Source organism: Macaca nemestrina, chromosome 8, assembly GCF_043159975.1.
Source record: "Macaca nemestrina isolate mMacNem1 chromosome 8, mMacNem.hap1, whole genome shotgun sequence".
NCBI classification, from domain to species: Eukaryota; Metazoa; Chordata; class Mammalia; order Primates; family Cercopithecidae; genus Macaca; species Macaca nemestrina.
In genome coordinates, this window is record NC_092132.1 from 154119466 (window position 1) to 154127228 (window position 7763).

Consider the following 7763-nt stretch of genomic DNA (forward strand, 5'->3'; position numbering starts at 1 on the left):
TGGATTCCCTGTGGAACTGGGAGTCAGGCCTTGGTCGCAGTGCTAGGTGGCCTTGGGTGCAGTACTGGGGCAGGAGGGAGAGATGAGAACAGGAAAGACGGGTTTGTCAGAGGAAGGAACCCTTTACCGCATTCCTGTGTCTGTTTTAGGTTAAAGATGAATGGCCGGGTGGTGGATGTCTCACCTCCTGTGGCTGGACCTCGCTGTGCTGAACCCTGAGCAGGGGCCCCAGCAGCTGCCTCCTGCCAGGCCGGGGCCACAGGGCTGGGCTGCTGCCTCTGGGGTGGGTTGCGAGGGCTCGTGCCAAGTTGCAAGGGTCTGCACCGCTCCTGTGTGACCTGAGGGGCATGGGGGAAGCTGGTCTGTGCTCCTTACCTGGGAGAAGTTGAGCTCACCTGGGCCAGAGCCTCTGGGGAGGTATTAAGGCAGAGTCCTGGAATTCCTGCTTTCCCCAGACAGCAAGAAAGCTCAGTGTTGCACCTGCTCTGAGATGCCCTCAGCAGCCATATATAGTTGATTTTAACATGAGGGAAGGTGCCAATTAACCCGGCTCTGTGGAGAGCTTTGAGGAGTTCAGGCCCTGGGCCCCGGGCTTTTTAATATGTTCCTTCCTGAACAAAAAACAACAAAAGATCCCTGTGGCTGATGCCGACTGCGTGGGGTAGGACATACCGAGCTTGCCCCTGAGTTTCCTTGGTGCTCCTCCCAGCCCCCATGGACACCAGCCTTTCCAGGCCGAGGCTTGTCCTGTTTAGACCCTCGTTGGTGGGGTCTGTGGTCCTGGATTGAGGGCCCAAGCACTTCTTTCATTATTATAAATGATTCACCCGAGATACACGGCTGCCCCCAAACATCTCACGAGCATGAGATACAGCCAGTGCTGCTGCCCCAAACTCATAATTCCAGTGGAATGAGGAAATTTTACTTTTAATGTGCTCGTGTGACTCAGATGCAAATATTCAATTCCCGTTAAACTTTCAAGACCTTGAGAACCTCTGAAATTCCTTGGAAGCCGTTCCTTGGCCCCACGACTAACTCTCCTGTGGAAGGGAGGCTGGGGTGGTCCGCGGGGTCTGGGGTCCCGCTGCGTTCTCCAGGATTCCTTAGGTTTTATCATTAGTCCCAGCTCTTCAGCAGGTGGAGCTGATTGACTCTGACATTTCCATTACATTGTTCTTGTGTTGCCTCAGTTAACTTAGAATAACCAGTATTTACCAGAAATAATTGATGGCGAGATGGGAATTATTGGTGATTCCCTGACATAGACAGCCTGTATAGATAAGTGTGTTACACGGTGTCTGATTTCTGAGATGTTGGTCCACACCTTCTCAGGAACACACTTTCAGGGGTAGATTCCTGTGCAGGAGAAGCTGCTTTAGCCCGAGACGCAATGGCGGCCCCTGCACTGGCATGGCAGGGTGGCTGTGTGACTGGGCAGGGCTGGACATGCTCCTGTCTGACCCTGCGCTGGGCGCCCACCTCCGCACCACATGTGTGTTGAGGGTGCCTGCCTTTGTTCCCCCAGCTCGAACTCATAGAATTGTATACCTTCCTGACACATTCCTGCATAGAGATGATTAGATCTGGGGGCTGAATCTCAATGTGACATGCATGTAGGTAAATTATTGACGTGAATGACTTGGGTCCTCCACCTTCAGGGTCAGGAGGCACGAGGTGGGTTTGGAGACAGCTGCCTGGCCTCAGGAAGTTTCTCTCAGAGCCTGTTTCTTTCACTAGCAAAGTAAGTGATGCCTACCTCACCGGGCTTAACACACGCTCAGTACTCAGATGCTGTCTGGTCTTTGTTATAGTTAGTATTTGGGGAACAGCGTAGCTGGTAAGAAAATGTGTTATTTTTACAATTTATAGAATGTCATACAAGGCAAGCGTGAAACCAGGACACTACCTTAATCTGAAGATGCTGGTGCTTAGTCTTCTCCTCAAGCATTTTGTTGTAATTCTGGTGTGTGTCAGCCAAGTCATATGACGGTACCGCGTGCGTGATGCCAGCTCAGTTACCTTGGAACAGGGAACCTGAGGCTGCCAGGGAGCATCCCTCCTGCCTCCAGTCCTCGGGGGTTTCTCTCTTTCTCTCCTTTCCTCTGTCCCTCCCTATCCCCCAATCCTCCTCACCACTCCTGCTCCCCTCACTACCCTCCTCACTTACTCTACAACAGAGGTCCAGACTTTGACAAATCTCAGCTGGGCCTATTTATCGCTTGGCTGGGAAACCAGAGGGAAAGGGGCCCAGTTACTACAAAAATAGAGAATTGAAATAGAATGTGAGCTACTTTTGCGTCTTGTTTTTTATTTTAATCTGAATATAAAAGGCAAGTGTCAAACAAAATCGATGCTAACTGCGCCACTCAGCTCTGAGTCTGCCTTGTCGGGGCTCCTTGGGTTCCCATGCCCTGGTCTTCTCCATGAGCGTCTGGACACGCCGTGGCTGTGAAAGGAGCATTCAGTTATGGTCCTTTGAATGTTCCAGAGTCATGTGTAATAAAAATCTTCACGTTTACCCACAGCCAAGTCTTGATTTAATAACAGGTACTGCAGGTCTGTAGGATGGGCTGAGCCTCTGTTTTAGAAGCAGCCGCACCATCTGAGGGGCAGGTCCGTATGGGCTGGCAGGCGGCCTGGTCCTTGGAGCACAGGGTGGACCTGACTCAGTCCTGGCAGTGGGGGGCCTTGCAGTTCTAGAATGTAGTGACGCAACCTGTGGCATAAATACAAAGCCTCATGTGCCCCCATGAGAAGCTGGGGCTTCCCCTCAGTACTGTGGTGTGCTGTGTTTGTGATCGTGCAGATGTAAAAGGGTGAGGGAGATGTCTAAAAACCAGGCTCCCAAAGACAGTCCTTCATGTCTGGTGCTTTCATGTGTATATGCACACGTGTTTGACGCGTGTACACCTTCACACGTTCACCTGTTTCATGCGTGTACACCTGTTCGTGTGTTCATACACCTGTTTCGCGCATGCGCCTGTTTCACCTGTGTATGTGCCTGTGCATTCACCCCGTATTGCATCATACGTTGTATTTTACAGATTGGGTATTTTCAGTTTGTATCGTGAGCTTGTAACGACTTCGTGAAGAAAAGAGAGGGGCCCTGGCAGCCTTTGGCTCTGAGAAACGTGATGTCAGAGGAACAAATGAGACAGCCCGGGTGAGACCAGCAGAGGCCATGGTGGCCTTGGGAGTCCGTGCACATCCACTGTCTGTCGCTGTGTAACAAGTGACCCCAAAACCTAGGGGCTTGAGGCAAAGTACACGTACGACTGTACAGCTTCTTCAGGTTGGAAATATAGGGCAGCCTTGCTGAGCGGCTCTGGCCCAGTCCCCCGGGTCACCGTGAAGATGCTGTCCAGGGCTGCAGCCATCTGTAGGCTCAGCTGGGCTGGAGGTTCTGCTCCAGGATGCTGTGCTGACGTGTCTGCGGGCAGAGGCCTGGTCCTCCACACCTGGCCCCTCCCCGGGGCTGCCAAGTGCATTCCTGCCCAGGGCCGCTCCTTTCCCCAGAGACGTAGCAGGGCTGGTCTTATGCCCAGCGTCAAGGTGGCCGGCTCAGGAGCAAAGACTTGTTTCCCCTACTCAGCGGCTACTCCTGCAGTGCTGGGCGACAGTGGAGGTCGCGCAGGAAGGTGTTCGCTGAAGACCGTGCTCTGTGACTTGACGGGTGTTCCTCCCAGGAGGGTGAAATGGAGATTGGATGCCGGGAGCAGTATCCTGCGTGACCCCACGTGTAGTGGGGTCACAGCAGAGCTAAGTCCTTCCTTTACAGATACTTTTCAGAGTTTGCCCGCCTTTAGATTCTCTGATCAAGGTGTCTGAGGAGGGTCCCAGGAGTCTGCCACCTGCCAGGCCAAGGAGGTTCCCTGCATGTGGCTGTCCCCTGACACCTCGAGAAACGTGACTCAAGAGAATCACCGGAGTTTCCTAAATGAGTCACCTGCCTTCTCTTCCCTTTGCTTTCATGCCTCCCCCAGGGTGGGTCAGTCCTGTCAGCCGCAGCGATACCTGCATGCTGGGGTTCCAAGGAGATTGGGGGTGTGTGTGGTCCCCCAGGGAGATTTGGTGACTGAGGATGCTGTCATAGCAGCCAACATGTCCCTATTGTTTTCACTTTTAATGAAGTTCAGTTACTAGGTTTTCTGAGGCACAATGATGTCCTTGTGAAAAATTGGTGATCAGGGAACCAAGTAAGTGTGGGAAAAAGATCCTACCCTTAAACCTAAAAAATGATGAAACAGCAAAGAGCCATGAGGAGCCCATGAACCTCCTCATGGGGCGGTGAGGAGACACCTCAGTAATGGCTTAAAAAAAAAGTGATAATACTGAAGAAAAGGTAAACTAAATTTTGGGTCTCCTATGGGTGAAGAGATTGTGGTTTACATTTTGGAGGCATGCATTTATATACTTACTTATTTTTCTTTGTTGGATTTAGAATTAGTTGAAATAATTGTGTTTTTTTAATTTAAAAAAAATGGGGTATACGAAGTCTAATCCCTTTGTGATATTTCTGTACTGTGAGACTCCACATACAAAAGTGAAGCCCAGACTGTCTGTCTCTAATGAACCAGAGAGAGGTGGTCATCTCCTGCAGGCCGGTCTGGTCTCCAGGCATCTGGCCATCCTCCCAGTCTTGGGCACACCTGCATCACTGGTGCTTCCTGCCAGACTGTGACTGCCCAGGTTTCAGGAGCACCCGGAACAGTTTTCCTAGGGGCTCCTGCTTTGTCCTGGCTCCTGGAAGCACAGGCTTTTGATGAAGGACTCTCCCCACTGCCAGGTAAATTGGTGATTGCCCCACAGTCTGTATTTGTCGCATGGGGCACAGAGAGTCCCGGCGTGGTGTCCTGGCCCTGGAGCCAGCTCTAGGACTGCCTGGAGGCCTTGCCTCCCCCCCTCATCTGGGAACAACAGGGTGGTGGGGAGGAGAAGGGAAGCAGGGTCTTGCCCCTTCTGCGTCTCGAGAACACGGGAACACATCGTCCCATTGCCTCGCACCATTCACAGCCCAAGCTTGTGTGAAGTATTATTTTATAACCTCCCCTGACAATGATGTATTTTATATAAGCAGCACATAAAGTGGTAATTTAATACCCTATCGAGCAAGATTAAACAATAAGGAGCAGATATCACTGTAGAAAAGTTACTTTATCCGGGAAACATTTATCTACTGCAGGTGGATGTGAATCATGGCTTCCTCCTCGGTGGCTCCTGACGAGCCTGTGAGATTCTGTCCTGTTCGCCACTGTTAGTTATAAGCTACACCTTTCCTTCTATGATGTTAGTTACAAGCTCTACCTTTCCTTCTATGATGTTTATTTCTTGCCTGTTCACCACTGTTACAGTTAAAAGCTATACCTTTTCTTCTGCGATGTGTATTTCTTGCCTATTCACCACTGTTAGTTACAAGCTATACCTTTTCCTCTGTGATGTATATTTCTTGAAGGCATGGACTAAATCCTAATTCCACAGTATTCGATGCACATACTCAAGAGATACTTGTTTGAATGAATGGATTAATGGAAAATAGAAGTGGTGACTTCACTTTTAATTCATTATGTCAAACTTTGTTTACACGGAAAATTTTATGGTCCTTTGGAAAAACAGGGCCTCTGTGCAGGGTTGTTAGAGATTATGAGAGTGCCACAAATGGCTCTGTGGCTCTAGGCTCACAAAGGGCTTGAGGGACTTGGTGGCGGCACCTGTGTTGAAAACGGAGTTCTGCAAATCCATTCGAGTGACCTGCCAGCACACACAGCCCTCCTTCCCAGTTGATTTCTGCAGAGGCTTCTTCTGAATGCCCCAGGTGAACGTGGGTTCAGCCAGCACTGCTGGGCTTCCACAGCAAGCCAGGGTGCTGCAGGGATGAGAGAGAAGAGGGGCAGGACCAGGATCTTCCTGGGCCCCAGTGCCTGTGTGGGGACACTGCCTGGCCTGGCTCTTCTGGGGGAGGTCAGGGAAATGATGGCATGAAGGGACTGTTGGTATGAGTCGCTTGCTCAAACACAGATCCCAGGTCTGTGTGGGAGGCAAAATAGAAATTTATGTGGGTATCATCAGTAACATAGCAAACATAGGCTTCTTCCCTAGGGTGGGTGACCCTCTTGCTCATCTGCTGAGCAAAGGCCCGGCCCGGCCCGGCCTTCTGCGCCTCCATAGTGAGCTTTTCTCAAGCTCTGTCCACTCCGTGGAGATGGCCAGAGCCAGGGCAGACATGGGGTGTTTTCCACTTTTTATTTATTTTTTCTTTTTTGAGATGGAGTCTTGCTCTGTCGCCCAGGCTAGAGTGCAGTGGTGTGATCTCGGCTCAGTGCAAGCTCCGCCTCCCAGGTTCACGCCATTCTCCTGCCTCAGTCTCTCGAGTAGCTGGGACCACAGGTGTCTGCCAACACACCAGGCTAGATTTTTACGTTTTTAGTAGAGTCAGGGCTTCACCGTGTTAGCCAGGATGGTCTCGATCTCCTGACCTCGTGATCTACCAGCCTCGGCCTCCCAAAGTGCTGGGATTACAGGCGTGAGCCACCGCACCCGGCCAGGTATTTGTCAGTTTTTGTAAGCTACATTTAAAGAATGAAACAGACCGAACAGAATTACTTCCTTTTGAATATTTAATACTCAGTCTACCAGAACACTTCAATATAGTTAATGTATTCAAATAATAAGAAAGAACTTTCCCTCTGTTCCAAGGAAAAAGTATAAACAACCTTTTACTTGTCAGGGATTTCACTATGTTTCTAAAAAGCCAGGAAGCACTTTTCCTGAAATAGACCCATCTCTTCCTCTGCATAGACCCTATGAACATTTTAGCTACATTTCTGCTGTGTCTTGATGTGATAGATTATAGAAAATTCCTTACTACTGGAACTTCACGATGCTTTCCTTTTAAACATCAAATAGAAAGTATGGATAGCAAATCTCAGATTAGTTGCCATTCTCGGTCTTGGTAGAGCTGCCACCAACAGCCTCTGTCAATTACAACAGAGTGTGTCTCCCCAGAAACCGGCTTAGATTGCAGACCGAGCCAGGCTCACCCAGGATTCAGTGCAATGTCTTCCAAAGCCGTAACCACTGCTCTTGGAGGAGACTTGAGAAGTCCTCCCTTTGATGCCTGTGCATGGCTTTTCTCCGACCACAGCAGCTGCAGCAGCTGCAGCAGCATCTCAGAGGATGCCGGCAGGGGTGTCCTGGGTATTGACACCACGGTAGGGGCCTGCAGTGTCTGAATGAAATGCGCCGTGCCAGTGAGCACCCTAGAGGAGTCCACAGCCACGTTTCAAATGTGCAGTGGCCCGAGGTGAACCCCAGAGCACTGAGGAGCTTGGAGTTGACCTGTCACAACTCCACTGAGAGAGCTGACTGAATTCCGAACCTGTGCGGGCAAAATATGGCTGTTTGCGCTTGGCCCCTTCTCAGTCCAGGGCAAGGGATGTTGTCTGCACAGCTAGTGGGAGCTTAACTCTGTGCACACTCGGGGCTGAGTCACGCTCCTTTCTGTGAGCCAAGGGAAGATAGACAAGCCGAGCTCTCCTGGAAGAGGGCCCTGACGAGTGGAAGCTGAGCTTCAAGATGGTGTTGTAGTGTGCGTGGCGGGTTCGGAGTTGGTGCGTGCTGAGTGGGGGCCCGGCTGCTGCTGTCGCTATTGGGCTCAGCAGACGCTGTGGGGGACGTGGCTCCTGTTGTACTTGGTGGTTTTCTCCTCACAGAGGTGGGTTTCCCTGCGATGAAGGTGTCAGTGCTGTGACAGGCAGCCTGGCAGG